Consider the following 13763-nt stretch of genomic DNA (forward strand, 5'->3'; position numbering starts at 1 on the left):
TGGGGTTCAGGGCCTCCTGCATTTTTCTAATTCCATATGCACGACTGCATATGAGGAAACTACAGTGGTATCTAAAAAGGCTATGGTGTCAACATTCTCAGGATCTAGAAACAATGATTCCTATCATACCTTGCCTATGCCTAGAGTTCCTTTGCTGGGCAGAGGCCTGCCACCAAAACAGGGGACTACCTTTCACATCACCCCCTGCCACCTAAACCCTAACAACAGACGCATCAGACTATGCATGGGGGGGCTCACCCGGCAAGGAAGTGCATTCAGGGCAAATGGAACCCAAGTCAAATGCACCTGCATATCAATCAAAAAAAAATGTTAGCTGTACAGAAAGCTCTGACAGCCTTCAAGGACCACATTTTTCCAGGACAACTAATGGTAAAGACGGACAACACCACTGTTATGTGGTACATAAACAGGCAGAGGGGTACACATTCTTACCCCCTCTGCAGACTAGCCATGGCATTGTGGAACACAGCCTTGAGCTACCAAGTGCACCTACAAGCTCAATTCCTGCCAGGAAAATTAAATACACTGGCAGACGGACTAAGCAGAAACCTCATGGACCCACATGAGTGGAAACTGGAACCAAGGATTTTCCACAGGTTGACAAGCAAATGGGGGAGCCCAGATATAGAGGTTTGCCTCTCCCCAGAACTACCAATTGGACATATTTTGCACAAAGACTCCCCACAAACAAGCCTTAAAAGTGGATGCTCTGTCCCTCAGCTGGAAAAACCTATCAGTCTATGCCTTCCCCCCTCTGCCTCTGCTCTCCAAAGTACTACTAAAAATCAAACAGAACAAACCAAGGATGATCTTGATTGCTCCAGACTGGTCGCGCTAATACTGGTACATTCTCCTGCGCAGTGTGTCACGGTTATCCCCATGGTAACTGCCTCATACTCCTTCCCTGTTGTCTTAGCAGGAGAACCAGATATTGCACCCTCAGCTTCTAACATTGAACCTTGCAGCCTGGCTAGTAACATAGTCTCTCCTTTACCATCCCTCAGTAAACCTGTGATGGATATCATTTTAGAGGCAAGGAGGCCTAGTACTAGAAAATCTTATGCTGAAAAATGGAAAAGATTCTGTGCCTGGAACCAATTTCAAGGGATGAGCACAGCGGTGCCCAATTTACCTCAGATTTTACAATACTTAACTGAGATGCTTCACAAGGGCCTGTCTTTTTCCTCCATTACAATCCACACCTCAGCCATTTCAGCTCATTATAACACAGAACCTCCCCTATTCTCTCATCCACTGCTCAAGCAGTTCTTCAGAGGGGCCAAAAATTGGAGACCACCGAGGAGAGCTCCAACCCCAGCCTGGGACCTTAACTTTGTCTTGGAGAAACTCACTGTACCGCCGTTCGAGCCAGCTGCTACTGCAGACTTAAAATTTCTTTCTTGGAAGACAGCTTTCCTTTTAGCAATCACTTCAGCTAGAAGGGTATCTGAATTACAGGCCCTTATGGCAGTGGAGCCTTTCATCATCTTTCATGCGGACAGGGTGTCCCTAAGGACTGCTCCCTCCTTCATGCCCAAGGTGGTATCCAGTGTGGCCCTTAATCAGTCCATACATTTGCCAACCTTCTTTCTCAATCCACAGAATAAAGGGAACGGATACTGCATCAGGGTGTCCCTCAGAGCCAATCCATCCTTCATGGCCAAAGTGGTATCCAGTGTGGCTCTTAATCAGTCCATTCATTTGCCAACCTTCTTTCTCAATCCACAGAATAAAGGGAACGGATACTGCATTCCTTAGATGTGCACAGACAAACTTGGACAGGACTAAACCTCAAAGGAAATCTGAACAACTGCTGGTGGCATTTGCTGCAGGGGCAGAGGGGAAGGCTATTTCAAAGCATAGTTCTAAATGGATAAGCCATTGCATTCATTTCTGCTGTAAGCACCATGGAAACCCTATCCCCCAGGGGATCAGACCTCACTCCACCAGGGCTGCATCTACCTCTACAGCCTTTCTCAGGCGTGTCCCTACCAGGGACATCCTAGAAGCTGCTACCTGGAGTTCTGTACATACTTTCACCAAGCGTTATCATTTGCAATTTTCTCTAAATCCAGAGCTGGCTTTGCCACTGCAGTCTTTTAGGGCCTTATAGCTGGCCCTAATGCTATCTAAATTCCTCCTCCCAACCATAGCTTTGGGAATCTACCCAAATGTAATGACTGCAACAGTGAAACACAAAGAACATAGTACAGTTGTGTACACTTACCATAAATGTAGATGTTTGAGTGTATTCACTGTTGCAGTTCTGGTTACCCTCCCTCCAGCCCCCTAACTTCTTTTGGCTATACCTCTGCTTTCCTTTACTATGCTTAAAAAGCCTTTTTGGTGTATTTGCTTTTTTGTTGGAGGTATATCATTGTACTTTTATATTTAATTGCTTCCCATTAGGGGGGCACCTGATATCTGGGGCAAGAAAAACTAATGTAATGGCATTGGCTGTATGTTCTATACCCCTGACGACCTGACATCATGGAAGAAGGGGCAGCAACCGACGCAGGACCCAAGACTTTGTTAACCAGGCCGACTGAGGGCTACCTGCAAGCAGATAACCCAAATGTGATGACTGCAACAGTGAATACACTTGAACATCTACATTTATGGTAAGTTTACACAACTGTACTTTCTGGCAGCAGCTGGAAGGAAGCAAGCAGCTAAGGGACAATGGAGTTAGCTGCCAGTGACAGTATAGGTATTTACCCCGTTAATCTTAAACAGCTCGGCCTTTCTAAAGTTTATGAACTTAACAATTTTCTTCATGCATTAGTTATATAGTCAAGTTAGATAAGTCCAGCAGTCCAGAGGATGATTTGTTTTTGAAGTACCCCAGCAATGGTAAGCTTTGCTTGGCTTTTAACAATGGGAGATATTCATGCTCAACATGTAAGTTTGTCTGCCTGTGCTCCACTGTGGCAAGTCTCATCCAGCCATTAGATGCTGGTCTAAAGCCAGCCAAAATGTAATGAGTCATACCTTCCCTTCTCAGGACAATAAGACAGATTTAGCTAGATGGGACAGAGGCTGGTACCTTTTTTGAGGGCAAAGATTTAACTGGTTGAGGAGTCAGACTCGTGTTGATTCTTTATCATTCCTTGATCAAGACAGATATAGTAGAGCAGTTGTTAGAAAAGTACCCAAATCATACAGCTACCCAAACTGTCATTTAAGGTTTTAGAACAGGTTTTCCAATTGTGTTATTGGTCTACCCAGACTCTGTTAGTCAAAAATCATTTGTCCATTAAGGGTAAAGAAGCAACTGCAGCCAAATTGATATTGAAAGAGATTGTAGCTGGTAGGGTCATTAGCTTCTTGTTCCAAACCCATTGGCCTAATTTTAATCTCCCATCGGACTGGTCCCCAAGAAGAAAGAAAATGAGTTTTGTCTTATTCCCCACCTTTTGTATCCATTGCGTCAGTCTGTGAATGTCTTTATTGGTAAGCTAGCCAGGATTTTTCAGATCCTTGATTGGGCAAGCTTGGATATACATTCAGTTTTCTGCCTTCTACCTATTAGACAAGAAGTGTGATAGCTATTAGGCTTTCAGTTCAGTGGCCAGTTTTTCTTTGATGCAGCCACACCAATGGGTTGTTCAGTGGCCTGCCAAGATTTGAGCTCTAGATTGACCTTACATTGCTGTTGGCAGCAGAGGCCTCCAGCTCAAACAGCATTTCACTACCTTGATGACTTTTTATAGTTGGTGACTTTGAGGTTGGGGCTCATATAAATTGGGTATGAATTTATATGAGGGAAACGCATCTGCTCTGATGAACATTCATATGAGCACTATAAACAAGATCTTATTTCTGGATTTAAAGACAGGGGCTATCAAGCTGGTTACATATACCGGGCTTCTAATGCAATTGACCATTTGGCCAGGGCTGATCTCCTTCAATACAAAGCCAAAACCGATCATGATAATTCCACCTTTAGATTTGTAACCACATATGGCAGGAGTACTAATTCACTCATGCAAAGTGTTTGACGTCACTGGAATATGTTGCTGGCTGACCGTATGACATTTTACCTGCCACATGTTCTTTTTTTTTTTTTTTTTTTTAGAAAAGGCAAGAATATGGGATATTATTTTAATCATTACAAACACCATACATCATCTGATATGTCCCTAACACAAACTACCTTAGTGGGGGATTGGTTGATTGGATGTTTTCCCTGTGGCCACTGTTCCTGTTGTTCCAAAATGACCAAATCTAAAACTTTTAGTAGTAGCAACACTGGTCATGTTTTTGACATTATTTTTTTGCCAACTGTCAGTCAGACTGGGTAATTTATTTAGCTACATGCCATTGTTTGGCATTTTCTGTAGGGCAAACTTAACGTCCACTGAAGTTCTGGATGAGGGAACATTTTTGTGATATAAGACACAAGAGGAATACGAATGCCCTATATAAACATGCATTAATACATCCATCTGCCTCTTTAACTTCATTATTATTGACATAATTACAGCACACAGATCGAATAAGGTTGGCTGGCATTATAGTTTGAACCAGAAAGAGAAAAAGTGGATTATTAAATTAGGTTTCACCCATGATTGAACGATCATCTATAATTGGACCATGTGATTTGGATTAAGATATATATTGGAAATGTTTGTTGGTAATACTTTTACACTGAGGGAGGCTTAGAATTTTTTCTGCCCAAACCAGTCTGTGTTACATGGTTATGGAGATTTTACTACCAGCCTAATAAAGGATACCGATGCTACAGCTGCTGGTCTCTCTTTTTTGTTTTACATTCAGCAGAAACTACCCCACCAAGCACTGGTGCTTTCCTTCCCAACCCGAGAATAAGCAAAGAAAGCCCCATAGGCAAAGGAGCCAAAGACAGCACCAACAGCCCAAGCAATGGCATTCAGAACCCATTAGTCCAAGGGATTCATGCCAGCAGGCTTATAGCAGGGAGCAATAATGACCATTATACCCTCCCTCCCCTCCACTTTTCCCTCCCACACCAGGGGGGAAGCTGTCACTATTCCCCAGAATCTGGGCTCACATTACTACAGACCAGTGGATGCTAAACATTATTTCAAAGGATTACAAGCTCAAATTCAAGCAAACCTGGGTTCCCTCAGTATTTCCAGACATCCCACCAAAAAAAAAAATCTAGCTTCTCTAATAGCCTTCTGCAGAACAAAGGGAATTCAAATTTATCCTTGTCTGGACAATTGCCTCATACAGGCAACAAGCCAGAAAAACTCAGATTGGATCTGCTTTTCACCAAAACTTTTAACCTCCATGGATTCACCCTCAATGCACAGAAATCTCAGACAAACCCCACATCTAGGATTGTGTTCCTGGGGGGCCTTACTGGATTCCACCCTCCAGAAGGTCTTCTTACCTCCAGAGAAGGTTGCTTTCCTGACCCTGTACTTCAAGCAAATATTGGTTAGGAATTACCTCATGGCCAGGGAGTATCTCAGAGCCCTGGGTTACATGGCTTATTGCATCTTCATGATTCCCCTGGTCAGACTACACATGAGGAAACTTCAGTGGTACCTCAAGAATGTGTGGACCCTGCATTCACAGCTTTTTACACAAGCAATTCACCTGGTAGTCCCAGGTATGCTCCCTCAGTCCAGGTTTCCCCTTCAGATTCATTCCTCAGAAGCAAACTTTGACAACGGATGCTTCAGAAATAGCCTGGGGAGCCCACTTCAACTGCCTCCAGACTTAGGGAAAATGGGACTTTAAGTTCAGAGACAAACACTTAAATTTAAAAGAACTTATGGCAAGCCAAAAAGCCCTGATAGCCTTCCAAAAGGAATGGAAGTCATGAGTACTAGTAGTAAAGACAGACAACACCATGGTTATGTGCTACATAAACAGAGGGAGAGGAAGACCCACTCTTATCCACTTTGCCGTAATGGATGTTTGGGAAACAGTTCACCCCTTGGGGTTGCACCTCATGGCACAGTACTTGCTGGGCGTTCAGCTCCAACTAGCAGATCACCTCAGCAGAAGCCTGTCAGATCCCCAAGAGTGGCAACTGCATTGGGAGGTATTTCTCAGCATAGCCAAAAAATGGGGTTTACCGACTTTTTGCCACCAATGAAAATGCTCACCTGAAAAAGTTGAGCTCCAGGGACAAAATTAAGTCAGCCTGGAGGACAGATGCTTTCTCTTTCACTTGGACAGGCCTTTTCCTGTATGCTTTCCTACCACTAACACTGCTCCCCAGTATTCCTAAATATAAGAGAAGAGGGGCCAAGAGTAATACTAATATACCCAGACTAGCCCAGGCAGCACAGGCACCAACTGCTAATCAGCCTAACCAGCACGGAACCATGGCAGCTGCCACAGAGAATGGACCTATTAATACAGGACAGGGCCAGGATTGTACACTCCAACCTGCAGACACTCAAATTGTCAGCATGGATGGTACCTTGATTTCATGGAAGGAATTTCTCCTTGACAAACATTTTTTTTTTCAAACACCTTCATTGAATTATCACTTGTGACAAAGGCAAACTTACATTCACGTAAAAGTAGGCAAACTATATTAACATAACAATAACGTAAACATTATACTTCACATATATTGCTATATATCATATAACCTACGCAGTATTACATAAATTATTCAATTCCTGCCTTTTTTTTAAACAAGAAACATCTTGATTAAACCATCACTTACTACATAGGCAATCATGCATTTATATAAATGAAAACAAACCACACCAACACAATCCTAGTCGCAAGCATTTTACATCACAAACCATACTGACACACTCCCAGTTGCAAACATAATACATCACTTATAAGCTACCCAACGATCTCACTCAAACATTACATAGCTCATTTAAGTCCTGCCACCTTTTAGACCTCATTCCTCCCTTGTATGTACTGTTCCCACAATTCCCAGTTTTTCCTATGTAGTTTGCTCCTACCCTGTTTTAAAAATCTCAGTTCCAGTTGTTTTATCTCTGTTACTATATTCTACTTCCAGTATAGTTGGTTTAGATTTTGACTTCCATTTTCTAGTAATTGCTTTTTTTGGCAGCCACCATTATTAGACACAGCAAGGTCTTACCATGTCTAGGGAATTTCGATTCTATATCATAGCTCAAGAAAGCCATCTCCCTCGTCAGACCAATCTGCACGCCCATCAGTGCATCCCGTAGAAAATCCTTAAAGTCCACCAACTGACTGCACTCCCAGAAAATATATTCCCAATTACCTCTTTCTTCCCCTTCACACCTCCAACATTTACTGTCTGCCTGAGGAAAAATTTTCTGAAGTCTGCTTTGAGTATAAACATATCTATGTAAACTTTTCCAGGCAAAAATCCTAAATCTTCTAGATTTTGTTGCATATTTTAGAAAAATACATATATGCTCCCATTGTTTCTTTGTTAATTGCTTATCCAGTCTCTCTTCCCAATCCTTTCTAACCTCCTCTTATTGGTTCTTATAGTTATCATGCAGTATTTTATATGCTCTACTAATTATTCATTAATAGCATGGTAGCTTCTGTTCTAGAGTCTATTAAAATCACTACCAGTGCTGGTCTTTTGTTTAGGACACCCCCCCATTTATTTCTCTTTGCCTATACACTGATATCAATCCCTGACAGGGAAGGCAATCTGTAACCTGAAGTCCAAATAAATTATTGGCGTCTTCCCATTCTGTCATCTTTCCCTGTCTAGTTATTTGCTCCCAATACCTTGGTTCTTTTTCCAGTTTTCTCCCAATAAATTCTGGCCCCCTCTTGCCTGTTGTCTGTATCCCTAATTGCAGTCATCCCTATTGGCAGAATCTCCTTTCTCCATTTCTGTGTTGGTTTTGTTCTTAGAATACTTTCTGCTACTTTATGGATATAATATTTTTTATGATTATTGTTATTCTCCTTAAAGGGTTGCATCCAAAATCCCAGTCTCTCCCTGTTTCTTGAGCTTCCCCTGTGTTTCATCATGATCCCTTTACACTTTGAATTGTAGTTTTCTGCTCGTGCTATGTATATGAGTCTTAACTGTGTAGCTCTGAAATACCCCTTCAAATTGTGTAATCCCAATCTGCTTTGTTCTGCTGGAAGAATCAGATTATCCTATTTGATTCATTGTCTTCCCCTCCCAGATGAAGTCCTTCAGCTCTTTATTAATTGCTACGTACAGCTTCTCCTGTGGTTGATAAAAATATGCCTGACCTGTGTACAAGACTAAAGGGACTATTTTTAATCTGTACTCCTAAATATTTCATTTTATAATGTCCCCATAAATATGGGCATTCCTGAATCAGTTCACTTGTGGATACATAATTTACCACTATTGCCTTTGTTTTAGGTTCATTAATTTTGTATCCTGAAAAGATCTGAAACTGTCTCAAAATGTTCCATAACACGTAATGTCTTTTTCTGGTTTTGGCAGGTACAAAATAATATCTGCAAATAAAACCAGCTTTTCTTGACTACCATACCAATTATATCCTTGAATTTCTGACTCACTTATTTTCTTTGTCAGTGGTTCAAAATATAATGCAAACAATAAAGAGGAAAGAGGACGCCCCTGCCTGGTTCCTCTGCTCAAGCAGAAATTATCGGAGAAGATGCCACCCACTTTAATTTTTGCCTCCTATCCCTCATATATTCTCCTAATCAACCTTTTATTTTTTCAGGAAATGCAAATGTTTCCATTGCCCTGCTCATAAAGTTCCAGCTTACTCTGTCAAATCCTTTCTCTGCATTAAGATCCACCAACAACAATGGTATTTTCTTACATTCTGCTTCTGTCTGGATCATCAGTGTTCTATTAATGTTGTCAAATGTTTGCCTCCCCTCCACAAAATCACATTGATCCATATCTCTCAGTTTTGGCATTAGTTTTGCCATTGTTTTAGCCATTATAGACATGAACACTTTATAATCATATTTTAGTATTGAAATGTGCCAGTGCTGTCTTCCAGGTCAGTGGTATTTCTCCTCCTCTTAAAATACTGTTAAACAAAATCTTCCAGATCTTTATCAATTTTTTTTCCTCCTAGCTTACAAACTTCCACAGGAATACCATCTTTTCATAGGTTCACATATTAGTACTAGGCTAACTGCCCCTGTGGACCATTTTAAGCCTAGCCATTTACCCCATTTGAGAATCAAACCCTGCACCTTGTGTTTGCAGGGTAAACATTTTAACCATTATGCCAACCTCTACATACTTGTTCCTGGGGACTTTCCTGCAGATTGGTTATAGATCACAATTTTATTTTTATCTCATCTCCTCCTATCCTGTTAGTAAGAGAGTCTCCTCTACCTCTAGCTTAGGCATATTTCATTCTTCCATAAACATTTCTATTTGTATATTTTCTTAATTTTCATATTTCTCTGCTTTCTAATACCTCTACAAAATCTCTTGTTACCTTCTTTCTTATAGGCTCCCTAAGTTTGGCGACAGCCCTTTCTACTTTCTGTTGCCTCAGTTGTTGTGCTAAAAGTTTTTGTTCTCTATTGTTGTTATGAAAAAGTTGCTTAACAGCAATCTTTCTAAGCTCATGCATATTATTGAGGTAATCCCTTATTTTCTGATTCCCCCATTCTGCTATACTTTTTTGTCTGTCCCTCTAAATAATTCTTGTTACTTCTTAACCATAGCTCCCATTTATTTCCACCCTATTTTTAAAGTCCGCCTTAATTTTATCCCACTCCCTACCTGTATTTTCAGAAGACATTTCTATCCTCTCTAACAGTTCCTGAATAATCTCCACTACCCATTCCTTAAATTCCTCTCTTTTCAACAGATAGGTGGGAAAGCACCAATGTCTCATTTTTATTTCATTACCCTGTGTTTTCATTTTAGCTATTATTGGTGCATGATCTGAAATAGTTATTGGGTGGGTATCAAGACCTTCAATTAAATGCACATCTTCCTGTGGAATGTAAATTCTGTCTAGCCCAGCCCAGTTTTTATATCCTGTGGAATAATATATAAATTCAATCCGAACTCCTGTTAGTGAAGTCACATCTCCCATGCCAATTATTTTCATAAATTTCTTCAAAAGTCTATCCTCCTTTGTTATATTTTCCCTTCTGGGCCCCCAGACACATTTTCCCTGCTGCAAATCAAATTCCAGTCCCCACCTATAAGTAGTATTCCTCGCTATAAACTGATAATTTCTCCCAGAATTTTCTTAAGCACCATTATAGCAGTTTTAGATGGAATGTAAATACATGCCAGTATAGCCCTCCTCCTTTGCCAGTAGCTCCTTAGTACTACAAATTTGCCATTATTATCTTTTTTTATCTTCTTCTGTCACTGTTGGAGCTCCTCTTGCAATTAATATAAGTACTCCTCTTTTCTTTTGCCCCAGGTATTCCACTGAATAACCATCCTGAAAACCATTACTTATCAAATTCGCATGTTCAGTTCTTTCTAAGTGTGTCTCCTGTAACATAGCTATTTGCACTCTAAATTTTTAATATAGTTCACTACTCTTTCTTGTTTTTATTTATCTGTGAGGCCATTTACATTTAAAGACATTAAAGAAAGCATTATTGTATCAAAAAGTTATTATTTCCACCTTTTATGTATAACACTTTTTTGTTAAATGACTAGTTCCAGCTTTTGTGTTACATGCATGCACTGTTTGGCAGGTTGAACTTATATAAAGTTGTTTCTTGTCATATAAATTTGAGCATATGTCACAGCTTATAAAACTTTTAGTTTTATTGAAAACCCTCAAACAAACAAAAAAAAAAAAAAACAAAAACAAACACACTCAGAATACCCCTTAAAATCTATTAACTTAATACTAACACACAGAAGAATGTACACCTGTAAATTTTGAAGTTTTACCATACTAATAGTAACAAAAGTCACAAACTGACAGCCACACTCACAGACCTGAGTTAACCTAAAAGAAAGGTCATCCATGCTAAGACACATGGTGCAGCCTGTGCTTCTACTAAGTGCTGATTGGTTTTGTCTATCTTTATAGCTCTCTCAGCTGGGAAAACCCCTGAATGCTTTCAGAGAATATTATCTCCTGGCCAATTTCTGTTTTCTTTTTTTTCCCTCAGTCAATCACTCTCCACCAGACTGTAGCCAGTTTCTGTTTATCAGATTGTCTCCATGGAGACAGGAGAACCAGGCATCCCATTTCTCTTTATCAAACTGTTTCCATGGAAACAAGAAGGCCAGCTACAGAATTGTTACTGAGCTTACATATATTTGCTAGAGAAAACATTCATAATACGCAATGTTCTTTTTCATTTACTTGCTCTCTTAAAACTTGTTAATAAATCAAAGGTCATTAATTCAGTCATTCTCCCATGAAAGAATGAGAAAAAGCGCATATTGTTTATTTTATCATGCTTTTTATCCAGGCTTTAAATATATATATATATATATATATATATATATATATATATATATATATATATGTATATATGTATATAGCTATAGCTAGATATATGGATGCATGTATATGGAGCTAGGACAGTTGATCGAAAGACCAACTGTCCGAATCCAACCCTACCGAACACCGTTTACCGAAACTGCTTTCACCGAAAAAGCAGTTTCGGTAAACAGAAGGTAAAACACACACACACACATACACAAAAGCAATAAAACACGCACACACCATGTTTACAAAGGGAGGCTTCGTCCCCCTGCATCCCCCTACTTTTATATTCTCACTCTGAGATCGCACTACAGTGGGGAAACGGAATATACCCTTATCCCCACTTAGTCCGATCTCGCCCAATACCACTTCCCCCTGATTCCCTGTACTTTCATGAAAGTTTTGCAAAAGCAGTTTTTTCATTAAAAAGCACCTTCGTGAAACTGTGACAGCCTGTTTCACTTTTGGTGAAGCAGTCTTTCGGTTGACTGTCCTAGACCCATGTGTGTGTGTGTGTGTGTGAGTGTGTGTATATATAAATATATATATATATATATATATATATATATATATATATATATATATATACATATATATACACACACACACACACACACACACATGTGTATATATATATGTGTATATATATATATATATATATATATATATATATATATATATATATATATATATATATATATATATATATATATATATATATATATATATATATATATATATATATATATATATATATATATATATATATATATATATATATATATATATATACATATATATATATATATATATATATGTATATATATATATATATATATATATATAGATATGTATATATATATATATATATATATATATACATATACATATATATATATATATATATATATATATACATATATATATATATATATATATATATATATACACATATATATATATATACATATATATATATACATACATACATATATATATACATATATATATATATATATATATATATATATATATATATATATATATATTGCAGTGCCTGTATTTCTTAAACTGAACGAGAAGGGAGAAAGAAATGAAAAAAAGAACAGCAGCACCTGTTTACAATCCCCATTACACTTAAAAATAACTGAAAAAACTTTACTTTGTAGCATGTAAGGAAGACCACATTCCACAAAATTGGTACTATTTAAGAAAGCAATATTTGCTTACAGTTAACTTTCTCCTTCAGCTTCCCCTCCTCAAAGAACTTTTAATGGCATGAAGTGTGGCACAAGCTTTAGAGGCCCCCACAAGTTCAACAGATTCTGAAAAAGTCCAGTATTGCCATATGTCACAAATGTATTATTGCATTGTAATCCCATATTAAGTTACTGGTGTTATTACTGTTCATCTCCAAAATCTTGTCGCAGCTTCATTTCCAAACTACTCTCAATTCTTCTAGTCAACTCTCCTGCTCCCTTCCTTCTCTCCATTTTCCATTGAAAAGGTTTCACAGGTACAGTTTTTCTGTGGTCTTTTTTACCAGAAAAACAAGAAGCAGAATCTCCTTCTGTTTCACAGCTTACTTTTTGTTGGACGAACGTTTGTATTTCCCCCTTAGCATGTAATTCATCAAAACATGATTTTGTCCCTCCAGGGAAGAAAACCTTGAAGCAGCTGGGTACAGCAGTTTGAATCTCACACCTGTATCTCGGCATTCCCTGAATAGTGGAATAAATTTGCTCCTCTTCTGTCTGATGTACAGCGAGTAAGCATTCTCCACAAACACTCTGCTGTCTCCCACTTTTACTACTTTGTCATCCTGCCACAATTTTGTCAGAATCAACTCCTTCTGCTGGTAGCATTGCATCTTTACTATTAAAGGTCTAGGTTGCTTTCTTATAGCCAGGTTTAAAGCATACCCACAGTGTGCCCTTTCAACTGACAATTCCTGCTGTGGAGTACCAGTCCACTTGCTTATTTATGCTTTCATAAAATTAATGCAGTCTGTACCTTCCAGCTTCTCTTATATAGTTGAAAATCTCAGGTTTTCCTTGTGTGCTATGTCCTCTAATTCTGTTATTTTTTGAAACATCTCTTCCTGAGCAGTCTCATATTCATCTAGCCTTTTCTTTATTTCAGACTCTGATTTTTGCAGCTTTATCATCTCATCTGAATATCTGTTTAAAGCTTCTTTCATTTTTTCCAGCCTTTTGTTTGTCTCGATATACTCCATCAGTGTTTTGTTTATTTTAACCAGTTCTGTATGCAGTTGTCTTACATCTTCCAGTGGGTTTCTGGAAGTCATGTCTGAATGTTGCATTGCTTTTTCGTTGAACAGCTGCAGAACTTTCCCCAGGCAGTGTTACTTCCTCA

General features: G+C 38.8%; 1 protein-coding gene across 1 annotated transcript in view; it reads left to right on the forward strand.

Annotated features, from left to right (window-relative positions):
• Positions 1 to 13763, forward strand: part of FAM219A (family with sequence similarity 219 member A) — a 1804825-nt gene that overhangs the window by 970117 nt on the left and 820945 nt on the right. The window lies entirely within an intron of this gene.

The sequence above is a fragment of the Protopterus annectens genome, chromosome 1.part1, assembly GCF_019279795.1.
Source record: "Protopterus annectens isolate FY-2018-M chromosome 1.part1, PAN1.0, whole genome shotgun sequence".
In the NCBI taxonomy this organism is placed as follows: domain Eukaryota; kingdom Metazoa; phylum Chordata; order Ceratodontiformes; family Protopteridae; genus Protopterus; species Protopterus annectens.